Here is a 23,354-nt window from a genome sequence, read left to right as displayed (position 1 = left end):
AAGAGAAGGGATGGGGTGTTTCAGATACAATATTGATCATATTGTCCAGCATATTGTTAGTGGTCAGCATATCCCTGCTTATCACTATCCTTAGTTACATTTATTATCTTCCCAAAGTTTTCATGTTAATATTTTATTAGTTGTTTTCAGTTTTTCAGACCATACTGTTTTTAATATTCAGAAGTCATACCACTTCTATAGGGAATATCAATTTACTTGATTTTGAAGACATCATTTATAATAAGAACACTACCAAGTTAATAATAGTTGTAAAGGACTAGGGGAGGGAATAAGAAATAATCCCCTAAATATACATATTGATATGCATCTCAATTTAAAGAAAGACATTTATTTATTGACTTGAATTTTTTATGTTTCTCTTTGGTTTTACCCTGTATGGTACTCTCTCTGCTTCCTGGACTTGATTGATTATTTCCTTTCCCATATTAGGGAATTTTTCAACTAAAATCTCTTAAAATATTTTCTCAGACCCTTTCCTTTTCTCTTCTTCTTCTAGGACCCCTATAATTTGAATGTTGGTGCATTTAATGTTGCCCCAGAGGTCTCTGAGACCGTCCTCAATTCTTTTCATTATTTTTTCTTTATTCTGCTCCATGGCAGTTATTCCCACCATTTTATCTTCCAGCTCACTTATCCGTTCTTCTGCCTCAGTTTCTGTTATTGATTCCTTCTAGAGTATTTTTAATTTCAGTAATTGTGTTATTCATCTCTGATTGTTTGCTCTTTAGTTCTTCTCCAACCTTGTTAAATGTTTCTTATATTTTCTCCATTCTGTTTCTGAGATTTTGGATCATCTTTACTATAATTATTCTGAACTCTTTTTTGGGTAGGTTGCCTGTTTCCTCTTCATTTATTTGGTCTTGTAGGTTTTTACTTGCTCCTTCATCTGTGATATATTTTTGTTGTTGTTTCATGTTTTTTTTTTTCTTTTTTTTTTGTTGGGTGGTGCTGTATTCCTGTCTTACTTGTTGTTTGGCCTGAGACGTCCAGCACTGGAGTTTGAAGGCAGTTCGATAGAGCTGGGTATGAGAACTGAGATGAGGACCTCTAGGAGGTCTCACTTTGATTGATATTCCCTGGGTCTGAGGTTTTCTGTTGGTGTAGCAGTTTGGACTTTGAGCTCCCACTACAGGAGCTCAGGCCTGATCTCCAGTCTGGGAACAAAGATCCCGCAAGCTTTGTGGCACGATTGAAAAAAAAAAAAAAAAGGAAGGAAGAAAGAAAAAAAGGAGCAGTACAATATCAAAGAATATAAAACAAAATAAATTTAGAAAGATTAAAAATATATTAGGAAAAATAAAACTATAATTGAAACAACTGCAACAAGGTAAAATAAAACCATAGCAGAAAAAAAAAGTGGGTGTGGGGCAAGAAGCCAAAAAGAGAGATCACTAACAAAGTATAAAGAATAAAGTAAAATTTAAAAAATAAAAGATTTATTAGGAAAACTAAAAATATAAATGAATCAACAACAATGAATCAACAAGGTAAAACAGAACCCCAATTCAAAAGAGGAAAAAGGAAAAGAAAAAAAAAAGAAATAAAAGCCTTGGCTGTGGGGCAAAGTTTAGGGGTGGTGGAACTTAGGCAAGGGTGGGGTTTAGGGTGGGGTGGGACCTAGGTAGGTGGGGGTGTGTGGCTTGAACGTGGGGTAGGGCCTAGACAGATTAATGTTCAAGTGTGGGGTGGGGCCTCTGCTTAGGACGTTTGCAAAAGGGGAGAGGCAGCTCCTCGAAAGGAAGGCCTCTGGAGTGTGGGGTTCCAGAGTTTGGAGGTGAGGCCCTAAGTGAAGGTGGGGTTTAGGCCAGCATTGGAGGGGGTCTCGGAGTGTAGAGGTGGGGCCCTGGGTGAGGGTGTAGGGGCAGGGCTTGGGCTCTGTGCAGCAGGAGGGAGGCTCCAAGGGAAGAAGATTAGGCTCGGGAGCCCAACAGGCTTCCAGGGGCCTAAGTGGACAGGGAAAGCAATGGCTGCGTTCCCTTCCATTCCTTCGTGCCCCACCCCCACCATCTCCTCCAGGGTCTCCCCCGTTGCCTCTGGACCCCTAACCCTGGATGGGTCTGCTGGGTGTAGGAACTCCTTCTCTCCCCCAGCTACCCTTCAGGGGTGCCAGTCCCGGAGGTCTGGCCTTTACTTTTACTCCCCCTTCACTCCCTCCCACTCCCTCAGGACCTGCGCTGCTGGAGGGGGCCTAGGTGGGCAGAGGTTCAGGCCCGTGATCTCAGCAGGTTCCTGGGGGCCCAAGTGGGCAGGGGAAACCTGGCCATGCTCCCTTTTGATCCTCTGCCCTCCCGGTGGTTCCCCAGTTTACCCCTTCGAGCATGGGATCCCTTCCCCTCCCACAGCTGCCCCTCAGGGGCGCCAGTCCCATCCCACCTCCACTTCTCACCCCTTCACTCCCCCAATGCCCCACGTCCTATCCGGTTGCTGGGGTTTCCTCCCATCCCCTTAGGTGTCCGTGGTCCTCCACTGGTGCCTGGTAGTTGCCCTAGTTGTGCGGGGACACGAATTCCACGTCCTCCTAGTACGCCATCTTGACTCCGCCCCCCCTTTATTTATTTTTTTTGCTAGCTCCAAGCGTTCTTTGGTTTGTAGCAGCATAACCCCAATCTCTGCCTCCATTTTCACATTGCTATCACACCTCTGTGTGTCTTTCTCCTCTTTGTATACGGACACCGATCACATAAATCAGATTGGGATAGGAGCCCACCCTACTCCAGTATGACCTCACCTTAACTCAGCTAATTACATCTGCAACAACGCTAATTACATCTGCAACAACGCTATTTCCAAATAAGGATACATTCTGAGGTACTGCGGATTAGGACTTCAACACACATTCTGGGGACCCAGTTCAATCCATAAAACCTACTGAATCAGAATCTCCCTCTGGTGAAGTTCACAAAAATACACACACAAACACACACACACATATACATACAATTACACCATTTGAAAAAAGTTTAGGGTTCCATTTTTCCTATTTTCTATCATTTTACATTTTTATTTTGGTAAGTACACTTAACATGATGTCTACCCTCTTAACAAATTTTTAAATGCACAAAACAGTGTTGTTAGGTCTAGGCACTATGTTTTACATTAGGTCTCTAGAACTTACTTATCTTGTATAACTGAAACTTCATACTCAGAAAACCAAGAAATTAGCACATTTAAAAGCTGAAAAAAATAATTGACAAATTCAGTACCCTAATTAAACCCCTGCTTTTAATTTTGATTGGTCCATGTGTACAAGTCTAAAGATAGGAAAACTATAATTTATATGCTTTTTACATATTTCTCATTTTTTATGCTTCTAAAAAATCTTTATAGATACCAAATTTATGGCTTTCTAAGTTTATTGCTTTGTGTTTCATGGGTCTTTTTAATTTATATTATCTCATTATTAGATATTTCAGATCTTTGCTTTTTTTTAACCAAATCATTAACACTACAACTAACATTTTCCAAAATATAGTTATTGTTTTTAAATTAATGCTTAAGATATATTCTTAGGAGTAAGGTTTAATAAATAAGTACATTTTTGTAAACTAATGAAGTACTGCTGTATCCTTGAAGTATTGTACCATTTTTTATTGTCAGGAGCAGGACATAAGTCATTTCACCTCTTCCAACTTGGATATAAACTTCCCCAAAGAAATGAAAACATATGTTCACACAAATACTAGTATACAAATGTTTACAGCAGCATTATTCATAATACTCAAAAGTCAAAAGACTCCAAATGACTATCAACTGATGAATGGACAAAGAAAATGTGGCATATCTATAGAATGGAATACATTTTGGCCATAAAAAGGATTAAAGTATTGATACATGCTATAACGTGGGTCAACTTTGAAAATATGATGCCAAGTAAAGAAGCCACATAGAAAAGGGCACAACTGTATGATTTATTTCATACAGTTTATTTATTTCATATGAAATAAATTATGAAATATCCAGAATATGCAAATCCAGAGACACAAAGGAGATTAGTAGGGTAAGGATGAAAGGAAGAAGGGGGATTGACTACTAATGGGTATAGGGTTTAATTGGGGGGATGACCAAGAGGCTCTAAAATTAGATTGTGATGAGGTTGAACAACTCTGTAAATATACAAAAAGCCACTGAACACTTTAAATGCAAACGGTATAATAGATGAATTATGTCCCAATAAAGCTGTTAAGAAAAAAGTCTATGCAAAATGCTATGAGAGTACAGACAGTGCCAATTCTGCCAAAGATCCCAAATCAGTAGGAAGTAACTTTATCTGAGCTAAGAAAGGATTCTAATGGGTGCTTGGTCCCCTGTTTAGAAAGAAGATGAGAGTAGGAATGTTTGTAATAAGGAAGAGTAGTGGCATTTATTCCACTCTAAGTGCTGAATCTTCTCCTCAAAACAGTCCTTGTGAGGTACTCAAAGGCACTGAAGACTGTAAGCTCTGGGAGGGCAATGACCATGTCCTCCTCACCCCAGGATCCCAGGGCGTTCATCAGTTAATATTTTTTTAACTGAACTGACCTGAGTTCAGTATTGTTTTTCCAATTTTACAGATGGTGCCAAGTACTAAAAAATAATGAAAAATAAAGGAGTAAATTGTTAGATACTAAAGAATCCACTTATAGCTCAATTGAAAAGTATATTTTTAATTCTCTTTTCTTATTATTGATAGAGAAGGCTGAAACTTGGGTTTAGGTTTTATTTTTCAAATTAAAAAAAATCAACTGTCTAGAATCAACTTGTCTAGAAGCATTTGTAAAATAAGATGTGTGTATTGCAGATAGCAAAAGAGTCAGAAATTAGAACGTAGCAGGTGGTGCATGGGTGTTTGTTATATCCAGATTCTCAACAAGAGCTCAGAAAAGAGAATCAAGGTTGCCAATTAAAATATAGTTTTCGTAATGTCTCAAATCTTTGATTTACAGAATGTGCTAATTCTGCCTGCGTGTCTTGAACAAATTAGTATGATTATGCTTCTTAACCTGCTTGGTTCTCTACCAGGAGAATGCTGGTCTCCCGTAAGATGTCATCTCTTCCTACCAAAAAGCTGAAGGTGCTTAAAGTGAAATCCTCTCTTAAGTGCTCAAAAAGACAAAAAAATTAAATTGTATCCCCATCCATCACCGGCTGATCTTCTTTGACTTGGTCAGTTTGTGAGGTCTCACTGAGGGACCAAGAACAGCACCAAGAGAGGTACCTGGTCCTGTTCAGCCTTGGAAGCTGAGAAATAAATTAAACAAGAAATCAGTGTTGGAGTTCCAACTGGGTTTCTAAAGGATGAAAAGTATTTGAATATGCTGCTCCAATAGCACTGGCTGACCCTAGAGTGCTGCCTTAATTTATTATTAGCAGTTCCTAAATGTTGTCCTTTAATATGAGAAACTCCTTGGAAAAATTCTCCACCACCCCTTATTTGGCTTCAAGGGCTTAATTGTATCCTGAGAGGAATTTAAGAGAAGGGAGAGAAAGCTAGCAGAAAAGGAAGCTTGGATGAGGTGGACATTAGGAAAAGTAAATGATGGACCAATTAAGGAGGTGAATATTTAAAGAAAGTAATTTACAGAGAAATTGTTCTTATTTAAGGTGATAAATTTAATAAGTGACAGAAAAATAAGACTGAAGTTGTTCCATAATTTTTGTTTGTTCAGATTGAGTGTTTTTGGTTTTTTTAGGTTTAATATAGAGCTCTTTCTATTAAACCCTGATACGACTTGTTTCTATAACAAAAAAAATTGATAAAATATTTCTATACATGTGACTGAAAAGTCTTAGAACTCAAGTATTCTATTCATACGTAATGCCAGCTTGAATAAAGGAATGTTACTTTTTCCAGTGAAATTTCCAGTGTGATTGTGGATGACAGCATTTATCTTAAAAACAGTGATAGAGGATTAAGGAGAGGCCACTTGTTTATTTGGTTGTAAAACTGCCAAAATTAAACTAAAAACAAATAACTAGGGTTTTATTTCACAATCAGGGCCTCCCCAAAAGTTAAGGCAAAAATTTTTTTAAATTCTATGATTCTGCTGGGGCCCAACATGTGTGGATTCTCATTTTAATTAATACTTTTCAAAAAATAAATTATTACTTAAGGTGTAAGCAACATAAAGAAATAATTAGGTTATTGCAGTATGCATCATCTTCACTTTGTGTCTTGTGCAGTGTGCCAGGATTATGGAATTATTGATCATTTTTAAATCTTCATTTTCACATTTTTTTACCCTGTAAAAAGTTGCTACAAACAAAATCTCTTTAAAAGTAAACAAAAAAGGGAAGATTTTTATTTTTATTTGTTTTCCTTGTTGAAGCATTTAGAAATGACAAATGCCTGCGTGGATTTTCTTTATAAGTAGTAGGTTTGGTCCATAAAAAAGATAAACTATTTTGTCAGATCACAAGATAGGAGCACATTTCAGTGATGTGTTCACTGAATGGAAATCACATTTTTCTACTGTCCATAAAAAAAACACTTGTCTCTTCGGGAAGGAATTACACCATGAAAATTGTTTTAAATGATTTTTAGTGCAACAGCACTTGCATTGATGATTCTTAAAGATTGTACGGATAGAGAAAAAAAAAGGACGAAAATATAGATTTTGAGAGCTGTCAAGAAATTAAAATATTTAAAAGGACAAAAGATTCACCAGCCAAGCTGAGCATCATCATGAATTGTATATTACTGAGACCATTCAACAATCATGATGCCTCTTGTCACCCATGTGCATATTAATTAGCTATTGCTGCAAAATAAATTGCCCCAAAACATACACAGAAGCTTAAAACAACCAATATATAATGGTTCACATAGTTTCTGAGGGTTAAGAATATGGGAGTGGCTTCGCCAGGTGGTTCTAGCTCAGGGTCTCTCATGAGGTTGCAGTTGAGATGTTGACCAGGGCTCCAGAATCTGAAAACTTGATGGAAGCTGAAGAAGTCACTTCCAAAGTCTCTCTCTTACCCATGGGCAGCAGCCTTCTTTTCCTCCCTTCTTCATATGGATGTTTGATATGATAGCTAAGTCCTACTACAAGGCTTGAATGTAATTTTTAATATCTTTGAGTAACTATCAATAATTGGAATGATATTAAATTGTGATATTTAATGAGTAATCATTGGCTATTTAGGTCGTTTCTAAGTAGTTTGACTATTTAGCATAATTTTAGGTTCACACACTTCTGCTTTTTAATTTATTTGCTACAGAGAAGCTATATCTTTGAGACATGTTAACAAATGTATTCATTTTTGCCACTTTGAGAAGTTGTAAAAGGGATATCTGAGGTTTTACACAGTTGTTATGAATACTGAAAAGTCCTGCAATTCTGTTAAAATGCTGGTATATGATGCAAAGTTCACAATTTTCTACTCTCCAGTTTCTTCTGTGAAATAGAAATTAGTTACTTTGGTTAAAATTGATAGTTAACATAAGCGGTTCAGAACTGAAATTGAGAAATTATTAAAATTTATTTATTGACTCATTTAAAAATAGGAACAATGAACACATTTTATGTTAATAATATCTTGGCATTACCATAAAATTAATTCTGACCTCACAGGACTCCTGATATCAGACATAAAATATCAGTTATTTTTGGAACAGGAAGAACATAATGAAAGACAAAACTTAGAAAGTGAATTTATTTGCCTTGACTTATTTACCATAGTTTGAATAACCATGAAAAGTGTTAACATCTTAGCAAAGTTTGTTGAATTATGATAGACTTGTTTCCCGGTTTAATGTTTATTGCCTTGCCTACAATATGAATGGTGCACTAGTTTTCTACTGCAGCCATAGCAAATTACCACAAACTTGGGGGCTTTAAGTAATAAACAGCCATTTATTATCTCACAATTCTGCAAATCAGAAGTCCAGGTACAGCGTGGCTTATACAGTTGTTGGCTTAGATTCTTACAGGCCAAAATCAAATGTTGGCAGGGCTTGCATTCCTTTCTAGAAAGCCTGGGAAAGAATCAGCTTTTAGGTTTATTATTGATGGGTTGTTGGCTAAAATCAGTTCCTCATAGTTGTAGAACTGAGTTCTGTTTCCTTCCTGGAAGTCAATAGAGGTTTTTCTCAGTTCCTAGATGCCACCTACATCCTTTAACTCATGAATCCCTCATCTAGCTTCAAAGCCAGCAATGGCCGATCAAGTCTTCCATTTTTTATTCTCTCTGACCTCCACTTTTACCTCTAAAGCCTACTCTTCTTTCCTCCTCTACTTTTAAGGGCCTGTGGGACTACACTGAGGTTACCCAGATAACCCAGGAAAGTCTCCTATTTTAAAATCAGCTGGTTAGTAGCATTAATTACGTCTGAAAAGTCTCTTTATAACAGTACCTAGATTGGTGTTTGATTGACTCACCGGGGACAGGAACCTTGTGGGAACATCTTTAGAATTCCACCTACTACAAAGGATTATTTTACTTTTCTGTATAAGCTCCCTAGAGAGCAAACATTCTGTGATATACTGAAATAATTTTTTCTGCTTTATATTGTCATTATTATTCCTTTCATTATTTAAGAAAACAAAGGTTCCTCATTTATGAAAGACCTGAGAGGATTTTTTTTAATCATATTACCTTCTGTGTTTATTTATAGATATTTATTGTTACTTTGATTAAATATGTAACCAGTTTCCCCCCCCCCAGGCACCCATGATCCTGATTAAGTTTCCAAACTACCTTTGACGACATCTTTTTTTTTAACTTTCACTTTCATAAAATCAGATCCTAAATATAATAAAAACAAATGAAAATTTTCAGGATATATTTTGCACCTAAAACTCAGAGATTCGCCAGAAGATACCTGATAATTTACAAAGATTTGTTCTTTCACCTTATAAAGAGAGGAGTGCTAAAAGTAATTAGTTTTTTGTTTTGTTTTCCATATGGCATGCAGGATCATAGTTCCCTGACTAGGTATCAAACCCATGTTCCCTGCAGTGGAAGCTCAGAGTCTTAACCACTGGACCATCAGGGAAGTCCCTAGTTTTTTGTAGGTTTTTTTGACATATTAGCATTGATGAGTTTTGTGGGAAGAGTTGTCAAATCAGTAGAAATGCTCAGTCATATCTAAGTTAAATTTAAGTCAAATGTCCTTTAACATAACCATTTTAGAAAGTGTATGCTTCATGAGATGTCCCCAAAAGTTTGACAGTGCCCTCACTTTCCATATGTTTTAACATTAGGAGAAACACTAAAATAGTATGAAGTGGTTATGCTGAGTTTTCCTGTATTTTTGGAGTCCTGGTGGTGCTTTGCCTTATATTAGGCAATGGCAGTGTAGTATTATTAGTCATAATTTAAATTATTATATAAAATGCTTACTTGACCACACCTTTCTTTTTCATTTTGAATCTAGCATGTTCTAGGCCAGTGGTTCTCAGATGGGTATGTACATCAGATTTACCTATGGAATTTTGTAAATATACAGATGTCTAGGACCTACTCCAAATTTACTGCATGTCTTTATTTGATATTCTTGATTTATTCGTGGTATAGTATATATATCTCACAATTATATACTTGTCAAGATTTTTCCCTTACAAAAATTATGTTCATTCATTTTTATATATGAGATAGATCATTCTATACCTTTTTTGAAAATATGCTTAATTGGTGTACTTATAGACATTTTGTCTAAAACTTTTCTTTCTGACTATATTATGTTTTGTATGCCCCAGAAAAAGCCAAATTTCCTTGTCAGTTGATTATTCTTGTTATGAACTCTTATCAGAACCCTTACATTTGAAAATTACTGGTAATAAATTAATCACAGTCATTTTAAGTCTCTGTCAACTACAGATTCATAACAATTCATAACAATTCAGTAGAATCTGCTTCTGTAAACTGCAACGAAGCATTTTAAATGATGTAATATTATTCTTACTGACTCTTTCCCCAAAACATGGACACCCCACAATTCAGAAACTTTTATTCAAACTTCTTACTTTGCATGGCAGTAAAATGATTTGCATAAGTTCAGTAAGAAGTTGTCCTCCTTTTTAGCAGGATATAATTGGAAAAATTGATTATGCAATCAAGACCTTGCCCAGAATGTCATATTTGAGAATAATGCTTGCTTAATCAGGTATGACTAGCAACTTTTAAGGAACTAAAGTTGACCTTATAGAACCAATGATTTCAAAGATCTCTTGGGAATGCTGGCTTGGTACTTGACTTACAGGGTCCAGCTTACAAGTGAGTAAGGAAGATCCCCTCTTGACAAGTCAGGACCCTCGGGATATTTGCGTATCCCCCAAAAAGAAAAGTTCACCCCAATTTATAGGTACTACAGGTGAATCTTGATTTGATGGCTTCTATTTTTATGTTTAGCTTCAGGACAGCCAATAATGAAGCAAATATGTAGAAATCATATAGATGTTCTATAGATTAAAACATCTGTTAGAAGATAATTATACCCATAATGATTTTTAACACCAAGCACTTGAATTTCCAGATTACCACAATGTGGTAGAATAGTGACAATAAAAACAAAACCAAAAACAGCAACAAAAGCAAACCCCTTCAAATCTATTCGTTAGTGGAAGGGTGAAGTCCATGATTTAATTGTTTAATTAGTAAACCAGGACTGGGAAATGTCCCAAGTGGGACATATGTGACATAAGTATAATACTAAAAATAATTTTCTATATAGAGTTTTTACTTTGAGAAAGATTTCATCTTCTAGTAAGATTTATGATTGGCGTATTAAATCTTCTCTAAGTGAAATTATTGTGATGACAAAGTGCTGCTGTAATTCACTTATGTAGCCATGAAATATAATGGCCATGAGAATGGACTCTGAGAATGTCCATGAGAACCTCCTTTAAGCTTTGGTTTCATCTTTATAAGAACCAAGATCATATAGGATTCTGTACAGAATGCTGAGAGAATTAAATGAGCAAAGGCAGGTCAAGGATTTAACATAGAACAGGAAAGGCATTAGACTTTAGCCCCCCACACACCCCCTATCACATCATGGTGGTGGTGGTCCTATACTTTTCCTGAAGTAATTTAAGAAAGTTGCAGGACTACAATATTACTAAAGTGACTGAGAACAGCAAATGATACTCCTACACGTATGAAACCAAAGCCAAGTGTTGGGAAATCCTATTTGGCCCATTCCAGTGTAATCTAAAATCTCAGCAACAACTGTCATATCATTGTGCTATACTACTACTGTCGTACCAGTCTGTCAAAAAATTCAGTCTTAGCCTTTCTCCTCCTTCTCCTCCTCCTCCTCCTTCTTCTTCCTCTTTCCTTTTACTGAAGTATAATTGATTTACAATGTGTTAATTTCTACTGTACATTATGGTTTGTAGTGGCTGAGTGGGTAAGTGGGGGCTCTTTTCTCCAGAGCAGCATGAGAATCCAAGAAGCTCATGTGGTACCAGGCAAAGAAGGCCATGTGATCTTCTGTACACCTTGTCCCCACAGAGAGCTGATACTTCCGTGTCCAGATCTTGCATATTCCCTCAAACTCCATGAGCTTTCTTTCCAAGATGGGGTGAATTATTATTCTAATGGCCCCCAGTAAGCCATACCACAAGATACACCCTCTTGTTTCAGTCGTCTGTCGCTGAATAAATGTTGTTGTTTAAAGCCATTAGGTGCTGGGTGGTTTGTTATACAGAAGGAGATAAGTGAAACACAAGAGTGGATGAGGAATCTTTGATAAAATTTCTCTTAAATTCTGGCTATTCGCCTCCTAGATCTTGTCAGCTCCTCCAAGTGTTCCCTAGGATGGAGTATGAAACTCCACTTCTAGGACCTGCAGCTCTGCTTTCAGTCCCCTAGGTATTGCCCTTTTCTTCCTCTACCTCTCCGCTCTGAACTTGAGGCTGGTGTTAAAGTGAAGGCAGTCTTGTGGGGACTGTCTTCTCAAAGTTTACAGTTTTACAAATTCATCACAATGTTAAATGGACTCAGTTTCTTCTTGGGTTTCAGGTGAGGGTATTTATTGAATTAAATGTGCTAATTAGTATTTTTTTATACTTATCTATTCACTTTCTATTTGAAAGCAGATATCTGTATGAGCAACCTTAACACCCTAGATCCTTGCTACTCAAAGCTCTGCAATACCTCAGGAGCTTATTTGAATTTGCATCTAACAAGATCCCCTGGTGATTCATGGGCACATTCAAATTTGAGAAACATTGCCCTAGACACTTTACATTATAAAACAGGAAGTTTTAAATCCTAACATACTATTTACATATTATATGACATTGAATAAATTCCACTAAGTCGGAATTTGAAATACTTAAATGTAGGCAGTGCTAGTTTGTTACCATATAAAGCAGTTTTGAGAAATGCAAGCAATTTTCTGGCAATCCCTTTGCAAATTTAAAGATGCAAAATGTGACCTAATGGAACAATGGTGACATTTTCTCTTCTAATGAAGCAGAGCGGTTATGTTTTAATTTGAACCTCTGAGCTACCATCACTGGCCTTCATCTCCCAACTCTTGGGGTGGCAACATTTTTACAGTTGGTTACTGGTGTGAAAATAAACAAAGACCACTCAAGTTAGAAAAAAAACCCAGAAGCTATTTATAGGGATAAACCACTATCATTTGTGTTTAGCAAAGATTCGAAGGCATAGAGGGAAGTAGGAAAGTTTTATAAGTGAAAATAAAGGAAAGGCTTCAGGGATGCTAAGTGTAGAAGATGTTGGCTTGGGGAAGCTAAAGGTGGGCAAACCAGAAATGGAGCATCTCATGCTATTGGTTTGGAGACCATTTTTGGCTTTCTTTGATTGCTCTTGAGTTGGAAACAAGAGCACAAAATAAAGAAGTTGGCATTCATTGACGAAGTTCTGACTTCTCTTGGCTGATTGTTGCAGAAGTTATGGGTAGAGTTCTATTGTCATATATGGTCTGTCCATGTCCATTTGTAGGTTCATTCTTTCACTGGGAGGCTAATTATGCTGTTTGTACAGTATACTGTGTTTTCAAATGGAAACTGCACTGCAACAGGAGCAGAGAAATGCTTTTAGAAACAAATGCTGGTTCGTAAGGAAATACATTTGTGAGACAAAAAAAAAAAAATCAGATAAATAATAGATAGACCTATCTCAAAATACCACATTAGTCCACTTGGTAACATTATTGACCTAGTTGAAAAGATTTGCTTGCAAATGTTTATCCAAGTAATAAAGACTGACTGCTGTTTGTTTTCAGAAATGGTCCACATTATAGAATTTGCTCTCTTTGCATTAAGGAGATATCTACCAGAGCTCTGGACTGATTCCTCATTGTTTTGAATCTTGGAATTGAAATGTGTTGGGGTTGATGTAAGATGGGAAAGCGTATTCCACAAGGGGATATTCTACAAAGGCATATTCAATTTTGCGGAGTCCTGAGAGACAGTTGCCTTCAGATTGAGATACATCGTGCCCCTAAAATGTGTCTGCAGCCCAAACATTCTTGATTGTCGTTCCTTCCAATCCAGTTGAGGCATCCCTTCAGAAAAATCAGATCTGTCTATTCTTACCTCCTTCGAATTAGCCCACTTTGCTTTGGAACCTTTAACTTTTCCCTTTCTACCAGCTCCTCACCATGAGATTTTAAACTTATTTAATTATCACTCTTCTGAAAATAAACAAATACTCTTTTGGCCATATTTTCTTACAAATATCTCTCCTCTGCTCCATGAAAGAATGGTCTCTACTTGTCCCCACTTACTTTCCTTTCACTTACTCTTCACTCTTTTCCAATCTAATTTTTATCCTCATAATCCACAGCCATCTGGCTTATTTTAGTCCTAATATTGCTTTTTCTGCAGAATTGTGACTTAAAACATTTCCATCAGTTTCTTTTTCCTTTTTCTTTCTGATTCACTCTATTTCTCTGCTTCCCCTCCTTTTTTCCTTCATGGTCTGTCTTTAAATGGATACACCTTAATTCAGGGATTTGGATCTTGGTCCTCTTCTCATTGCATGGTTATTCCTGAGAAACCTAATTTGCCCTTGGACTTCACCTATTGAAATGATGTTGACTCCATTAACTACATCTCTAGTTTGGAACTCTCTCCAAATGTGTGCATCTGTATTCTTTTTTTAAATTTACTGAAGTATAATTGATTTACAATGTGTTAATTTCTACTGTACAACAAAGTGATTCTGTTACACATAGATATAGATATATACATATAGATATACACACACACATTCTTTTTCATATTCTTTTCCATTATGGTTTATCACAGGATATTGAATATACTTCCCTGTGCTATACAGTAAGACCTTGTTGTTTAACCTTTCTCTATATAATAGCTTTCATCTGCCAATCCCAAACTCCCAATCTATCTCTCCCCCACCACCTCTCCCCCTTGGCAGCCACCAGTCTGTTCTTTATGTCTGTGAATCTGTTTCTGTTTTATAGGTAAGTTCATTTGTGTCATATTTTAGATTCCACATATAGCTGATATCATATGGTATTTGTCTTTCTCGTTCTGACTTACTTCACTTAGTATGATAATCTCTAGGTCTATCCACATACCTGCAAATGGTGTTATTTCATTCTTTTTTATAGATGAGTAGTATTCCACTGTATATATGTACCACATCTTCTTTATCTATCCATCCAAAAGTCGATGGACATTTAGGTTGCTTCCATGTCTTGGCTATTGTAAATAGTGCTGTAATGAACATCCAGGTGCATGTATTTTTTCAAACTACGGTTTTGCCTGGATGCATACCCAGGAGTGAGACTGCAAGATCATATGACAACTCTATTTTTAGTTTTTTGAGGAAGCTCCATACTCTTTTCCATAGTGGCTGCACCGGTTTACATTCCCACTAACAGGGTAGGAGGGTTCCCTTTTCTCCACACCCTCTCCAGCATTTGCTGTTTGTAGACTTTTTAATGATGGCCATTCTGACTGGTGTGAGGGGGTACCTCATTGAAGTTTTGATTTGCATTTCTCTAATAATTAGTGATGTTGAGCATCTTTTCATGTGTCCCAGGCAATTTTTATTCTTGCCAATTAATACTTTCATGTTCAGGTTATACATTAGAAAAACCATTTTAGGTTCTCTTAAATCCATGAAACCAATTCCTGTGATTTCTCCAGAGTTAGAGTCTAGAGGCTACCGATTTCACAGATGCAAATTATTGTGCTGGAGGCTGAACCATGGACAACTGCCCTCCACGTGTGGATTATGTGTAAGTCAGGGTTGTGGAAGGACATATCTGAGGGTAGAAAAAACCCAACAGGTAAAGTGAGTCACAACCATTTACCTTAATACCTTATTTTTTCAATGATTTGTTTCTATTTAAGCACCACCTAATGTTTCTTGTTTATCTAATTATTTTATTTTATTTTATTTTTTTTTTGCGATACGTGGGCCTCTCACCGCTGTGGCCTCTCCCGCCGCGGAGCACAGGCTCCGGACGCGCAGGCCCAGCGGCCATGGCTCACGGGCCCAGCCGCTCCGCGGCATGTGGGATCCTCCCGGACCGGGGCACGAACCCGTGTCCCCTGCATTGTCAGGCGGACCCTCAACCACTGCACCACCAGGGAAGCCCTAATAATTTTATTTTAAAAATAAATATTCATGATTGTAATTTTGTCTTTTTTGTTGCATAGCTTTAAACCACCTTAATTGTAATATATTGTTATAGTTCATTAATTGCTATTTCTAATGTTTTATTTTGTGATCGTTCTTATTAAATGAAATTAAAATGTATACATTTTTTGAAAATGGGCTATTTTTAGAGCAGTTTTAGGTCGCAGAAAATTGAGCAGAAAGTACAGAGAATTCCTATATACCCTCATCCTCACAAATGCACAGCCTTCCCCACTATCAACAGCCTACCCCTAAGTGGTACATTTGCTACAACCTATGAACCTACATTGACATAGTTGACTATATTTATGTGGATCTATCTTGGGCTCTCTATTCTGTTTCATCAATTGATCGATCAATCTATCTTTTTTTGTTTAAATCAATATCACGCTGTCTTCATTTCTGTAGCTTTATAGTAAGTCCTTAAATCTGGAGTTGTCAGTTCTTCTACTCTGTTCTCCTCCTTCAATATTGTGTTAGCTATTCTGGGTCTCCAAATAAACTTTAGAATCTGTACATCAATGCATACAAAACAACTTGCTGGAATTTTGACTAGAATTGTGTTGAGTGCATAGATCAAGCTTGGAAGATCTGGTACCTTGACAATATTGAGTTTTCCTATGCATGGAATATCTTTCCATTTACTTAGTCATTTGTTTTCATTCATCAGTGCTTTAAAGTTTCCCCAGTACAGATCTTGTATACATATTTTTTTAGATTCATATCTAAGTATTTCAATTTTGAGGTTCTAATATAAATGTATTGTGTTTTTAATTTCAAATTTTGATTGTTCATTACTGGTTCACAAAATACATGGCTTTCACTTTTTAGCTTTCCTGTCACACAGGCTCAAAACAGAAATATAATAACAGGAGTCACTTATCTCTGGATTTTTTTTTTCAGTAAATATCTGCACTCAACCAAACTGAAACCTAAAACATGAGCAAATGAGCTTAAGTTTCCTCCTTTCCACTTTCCACAAGTCAATGGAAACTTAATGGACAATATCATTATTTCTTAAATGGGTAATGAAGAAATTCAACAGATAAACCTGGAAATTTGTCCATTAAAAATTATTTTTCAAGAATTCTAGAAGAATTAATGTCTTTATTTCATTTGAAAAAATAAAACACTTATTCACAATAAATATAATATCTTGGCAGAGCTCTCACTTCACTGATCTGTGTGGGACTGCATCTGCCTGGGCATTATTCTTCAGTGGGGGAGGGGATGAGTGCTTTAATCTTTTCCATACGTGTCATTGACAATGGACCCTCAAGGGAATGTATTTCTCAACATTGATAAAAATTATAATATCTGCCAAAAGACTGACATGCTGGTTGGCTTAGAAAGGTTTATTACTGAATTCAAGATAGGCTTGGCAGTTTCTGATACCAAGTCATGTGCTCAGACACTATCATATTTGGAATCCGAGAGGTATATCTTGCAGGAGATGTGGAATTAAAGCTCACTTGTGTGAATTTTAAGCCTTCTTGTATTAAATGCACAGCAGCTTGACAAGGCAGAGTCTTCAACTGTCTGACAAGAAATCAGATTATTGTGGATGATATACATGTCCCTCACTTGCAGACCTCATGAGCCTCAAGTTTGAGCAAGAAGAGCTTACATGTAGCTCTTAGGTTGTTCACAATCAATAGAATGCCTTTTAACTTTAGGCCTAACATAAGCTATTTTTCCTACAAGGCTGGCATTTTTGTGAATTTTTAATATATATTTGGTTCTCCATGTTTACTACCTGTCCACATGAAAAGTAAAAACTGGAATAATAAGGAAATTGTAATACAATGCCACTGTTAGTCTGGGCCTTCTCTTTTCTCTGGAGAGTTCGATAAAATCTAATGAAATACTCAACTCCACATCCTGTGGAATTCCTCAAAAGTTGTGAAATTTCCCAGATGAGCTAAGATTGCATGGCCTTTCTGGCTGAGAATTTCTGTTTCTTCATTTCATAGATTACTTTATATCCATGATCCATATATATTAACTCATAAATGAAACCAATTTCCTTCCTTAATTTCAATAACCATACAAACACAATTAATAAGTAATTAAGGAAATAATAATGCTGTTATATTAATACAGGACTAAAAAATATGAAAATAGTCAATTGGACATTTTGGAAGTGCAAATTACATTGAAAAAAAGATAAACCTCAAGATATGAGGTGAACAGAAGATTAGTAGAAGTAGCAATTTATAATATAATTTATAATTTTATAATTTATTCTGAAATGAAATTGTATTTATTTGGGCTAGAAGAAGAACTATCCTCTGAACATGATACCGTAATATTATGAAATAGAAAAGTAAATGAAAGAGAAGTTAAGAGAGATTGAGAATCCCAATTGAGATAGACCAAATAAAAGTTAATGAGGTTCCAGAAATGGAGAATAATGAAGAGAAGGGAATTATTTTATTTCATTTTCCTGATTCAAAAATATTATAATCTATCAATTAATTTTGTAATTACTACATTCCTCTGCCCTTACCCAGTTCATCTTGTTCAGATGAGGCAATCAATTAATCTGTTCTTCCTTCCACATTCTTTCACCTCTCCCCTTGATTGTTCATTATATATATCAATCCTATGTTGTCAGGTCATATAACATTTTTATCATGTCCAGGCTCCAGTTGCCACATCTGTTTTAGTCTCAAAATTAAGATATACAAATTTCATTGTCAATCTTTCTGCCTTATTTTGCTGGCAAGCCTTGATTGGAAGAAATCTATTCTCCAAGTGTCTCCTCAAGTAGCAATCAAAGGAAAAGTATCCCCTGAGTTTTTGCATGTTTAAAACTATCAATTAGTATTTTTGATAAAGGAGGAAAGAACATACAATGGAGAAAAGACAGCCTCTTCAATAAGTGGTGCTGGGAAAACTGGACAGCTACATGGAAAAGGATGAAATTAGAACACTCCCTAACACCATACACTAAAATAAACTCAAAATGGATTAAAGACCTAAATGTAAGGTCAGACACTATAAAACTCTTAGAGGAAAACATAGACAGAACACTCTATGACATAAATTACAGCAAGAAACTTTTTGACCCACCTCCTAGAGAAATGGAAATAAAAACAAAAATAAACAAATGGGACCTAATGAAACTTAAAAGTTTTTGCACAACAAAGGAAACCATAAACAAGATGAAAAGACAACCCTCAGAATGGGAGAAAATATTTGCAAATGAAGCAACTGACAAAGGATTAATCTCCAAAATTTACAAGCAGCTCATGCAGCTCAATATGAAAATAAACCAAACAACCCAATCCAAAAATGGGCAGAAGACCTAGACATTTCTCCAAAGAAGATATATAGATTGCCAACAAACACATGAAAGGTTGCTCAGCATCACAAATCATTAGAGAAATGCAAATGAAAGCTATAATGAGGTATCACCTCACATCAATCAGACTGACCATCATCAAAAAATCTACAAACAATAAATGCTGGAGAGGGTGTGGAGAAAAGGAGCCCTCTTGCACTGTTGGTGAGAATGTAAATTGATACAGCCACTATGGAGATCAGTATGGAGGTTCCTTAAAAAACTAAAAGTAGAACTACCATACAACCCAGCAATCCCAGTACTGAGCAGATACCCTGAGAAAACCATAATTCAAAAAGAGTCATGTACCACAATGTTCATTGCAGCTCTGTTTTCAATAGCCATAACATGGAAGCAACCTCAAAGTGTCCATCAACAGATGAATGGATAAGAAGATGTGGCACATATATACAATGGAATATTTCTCAGCCATATAAAGAAATGAAATTGAGTTATTTGTAGTGAGGTGGATGGACCTAGAGTCTGTCATTCAGAGTGAAGTAAGTCAGAAAGAAAACCAAATACTGCATGCTAACACATATATATGGAATCTAAAAAAAAATAATAATAAATGGTTGTGAAGAACCTAGGGGCAGGACAGGAATAAAGATGCAGACGTACAGACTGGACTTGAGACATGGGGAGTGGGATGGGTAAGCTGGGACAAAGTGAGAGAGTGGCATGGACATATATACACTACCAAATGTAAAATAGATAGCTAGTGGGAAGCAGCCGCATAGCACAGGGAGATCAGCTCGGTGATTTGTGACCACCTAGAGGAGTGAGATAGGGAGGGTGGGAGGGAGACACAAGAGGGAGGAGATATAGATATGAGGATATATGTATACGTATAGCTGATTCACTTTGTTATAAAGCAGAAACTAACACACCATTGTAAAGCAATTATACTGCAATAAAGATGTTTAAAAATAAATAAATAAAAATAAAATGCATACCTTTGCTCAAAATTAAATAAATAAAACTATCAACTAGACTGAATGTATAATTCTAGATTCATACTAAATATGAAAGTTATTAAAAATGTGATATTTTAGTAACAATACATAATATTATATTAAGACACATCATTATATTAAGACACATTTATTCATTCATTCAAAATATATTTTGAGCACCCACTCTATTAGTGTCCCTGTAATAAAAATGGAAAACCTTACAGAGAAGGAAAGCACGTCAGCCTATTTTCTAGTGAAGACAAAATGTAGTGAAGAAGATATAATTAAATAAACACAATAATAAACAAGCTATTTTATTCTAAAGTAAATGGTCTGAAGCAAAGAAATTCAGTTCTCTGAGAAGATTTTACAGAGGAACCCAAATCTGGAGAGTAGAGGCAGGAAGGGCTTCCCAAAAAAGTGATGCTTTTTAAATTTTTATTTTATATTGGAGTATCATTTATTAACAATGTTGTGTTAATTTCAGGTGTACAGCAAAGTGATTCAGTTATACATATACATGTATCTATTCTTTTTCAAATTATTATGAGAAAATAATTTAGGTTATTACAGAGTATTGAGCCTAGTTCCCTGTGCTATACAGTAGGTCCTTGTTGTTTATCTATTTTAAATATAGCAGTGTGTACAGGTCAATCCTAAACTCCCAATCTATCCCTCCCTCTCACCCTTCCCCCCTGGTAACCATAAATTCGTCTCTAAGTCTGTGAGAAAAATATGGAACGCTTCATGGATTTGCATGTTATCCTTGCTCAGGGGCCATGTTAATTTTCTCTATATGGTTCCAATTTTAGTATATGTGCTGCCGAAGTGACACCAAAGGAAGTGATGCTTGAGATGGTTAGGAGGAGTGAGCATTAACTGTGGGGTTGATAGAGTCTTCAGGGGAAACACCATCCACAAAGCTTCATGGCGAAGAAGGCATGAACAATTGGGGAAAAGGCTGTGTGGCTGTGGGAGGGAAGGATGGAGGAAAAGCACCGGATGAGTTTGGAGATCCAGGTATGGTCCTGGTCATCCAGGGCCTTAGAGACTGTGGAAAGATGTTGGTGCTTACCCCAAGATCAATGAGAAACAAGTAATGAGGTTTAATAATGTGTGTGTGTGCACACATGGGCATGCACACATAAGAGGCAGATAAAATTATTAGATTTGTGTTATGAAAAGAGAACTCTGGCTTCAGTCTGAAGAAAATAAAAGAGAGTTCAATTGACATGAGGAATCCAGTTAGTAGGATTAGAGATAAAGTAACTACAGTTTACTCTGGAATGGTAGCAGTGGGTGAAACACAATAAATGAACATGAGATCTAAGAAGTGACTGAGAAGAGACTTAATGATTCACATTAAGCACTGAATGTGACAATTTACCTAAATTTCTATACTAGCAGGTAAGAAACTGATAACCACCAAGATATGTACCTAAGTGTTGGGTTAATTTAGCAGATGATTTTTTGATACTTTAAGTGGTGCTTAAGGAATTTGAACAATGCAAAACTACATTGGTGTTATCTGGGTCTCTATCAAAGTTTAATATATTCTATCTAGTTTTTCTCTTGTCACAGATGAGCTTTTAAAGATTCCTCTATTGGAAACTGCTCTTTCAGAAGTGAAGTGACAGCTGTTCAGTGAGTCATTTCTAACAGTATGATCTCAGCTGCAAGTATTTAGGTAATCACATGGCTTGAAAAGAGGTGCCTGTGACAACGTGGATTACTGTTGACTGCTACTGTGTACTTTGGCAGCTCACATCTCATCTGTGTACCTGTAGGACTCTAAGGTCAACTATGGGGAATAAGTCATCAAAGTGGTTTCAGTGAAAAACTTTATTAAAGCTATCAATACAAGAGTTATTTTTATAGCCATTGATTCTATGTTGTCCAATATTTTCCAAGCAGCTATTCAGTTAAAATGGTCACTTTTCAAACACATGAGAGGTGTACAAATATGTTTGCATGGTTGAATCAACGACATTTAGGTAAAAAAATGAGCCAGTGATTTATTTCTGACACTAGGCAGTTGTCAAACAATATTAATGTCTAAATCAACAGATGAGCACAGAAGAATTGCAACAAGCCCTGTGACACAGATGGCAGCGTAATGGGGTCCATCTTTCATCAACTTAACCAAACACCTCCCCTTCCTAATGCCTCTTCCCTTAGGATAGTGGGCTTTGGAATGACATGTGTACAAGTGAATTTCCTACTTAACAGATGCTGAGGGATGCGTGCTGACAGTAAATAGCCAGATGGTTATTAGACAGATCTCTTGCATGACTCAAAGTAGAATGACAACTCTATGCAGAGGTGACAAGACATGGACAAACTTTTCATGTAAGTTTTAGAAAATTAGAGTAAACCAAGGGCTTATAAATAATATGAAAAAAGGCCCCAAAGTGGCTGAACTTAGGAAATGTTTGACTAATAAATCATCTAGGGAAATCCAAGCCAAAGTTCAATTAGAAGCTGTATGGACAGGAGCTAAAACCCAAGCAAAGGCCTTTGGGGAAGCTTTTGGCAGTCCAGCCACATTAATGAGATAAGGCTTAGGGCTCAGGGCCAGCCAGAGCCTCAGGGAGCACCACAGGCTGTGACTTGAGCCTTACCCCCAGGGCCTCAATCAAGGAAGGGGTGGTAGAGAGCAATCTTGAAGTGGTCAGAGGAGCTTTCTTGCCCAAATTGCAGCCCACCTTCAAAGGGACACTGCTGATACAGTGTCTGCTTCCATCTGTCATCTAACAGAAAGGGGTGAGCCTATTCTGTAAGGGATGACAAACTTGCATGTGCCCACAGAGTTTTCCTTCCATGGAATCTGCATGATTTTTTTTAACATCTTTATTGGAGTATAATTACTTTACAATACTGTGTTAGTTTCCACCATATAACAAAGTGAATCAGCTATATGTATACATATATCCTCATATCCCCTCCCTCAGGTGCCTTCCTCTCACCCTCCCTATCCCACCCCTCTAGGTGGTCACAAAGCACCGAGGGAGGCACTTTGTGCCTAATCTCCCTGTGCTATGCAGCTGCTTCCCACTAGCTATCTATTTTTTTCTTTTACATTTGGTAGTGTATATATTTCAGTGCTACTCTCTCACACTCTCCCAGCTTACGATTCCCCCCACACTGTGTCCTCACATCGATTCTCTACGTCTGCATCTTTATTCCTGTCCTGCTCCTAGGTTCATCAGAACCTTTTTCTTAATTTTTTTAGATTCCATATATATATATGTGTTAGCATATGGTATTTGTTCTTCTCTTTCTCACTTACTTCACTCTGTATGATAGACTCTAAGTCCATCCACCTCACTACAAATAACTGAATTTCATTTCTTTTTATGGCTGAGTAATATTCCATTGTATATATGTGCCACATCTTTATCCATTCATCTGTTGATGGACACCTAGGTTGCTTAAATGTCCTGACTATTGTAAATACTGCTGCA

At 36.6% G+C, this 23,354-nt stretch overlaps 1 non-coding gene across 1 annotated transcript; it reads right to left on the bottom strand.

Annotated features, from left to right (window-relative positions):
* Positions 1–20,619: 20,619 nt before the first annotated feature.
* On the bottom strand, positions 20,620–20,725 carry LOC137228498 (U6 spliceosomal RNA). The gene has a single exon (XR_010945287.1). It is a non-coding gene; the product is annotated as a U6 spliceosomal RNA (small nuclear RNA).
* Positions 20,726–23,354: the final 2,629 nt, after the last annotated feature.

This window comes from Pseudorca crassidens, chromosome 7 (assembly GCF_039906515.1).
Source record: "Pseudorca crassidens isolate mPseCra1 chromosome 7, mPseCra1.hap1, whole genome shotgun sequence".
Taxonomy (NCBI): Eukaryota; Metazoa; Chordata; class Mammalia; order Artiodactyla; family Delphinidae; genus Pseudorca; species Pseudorca crassidens.
This window is presented reverse-complemented; position numbering and strand designations above follow the sequence as displayed.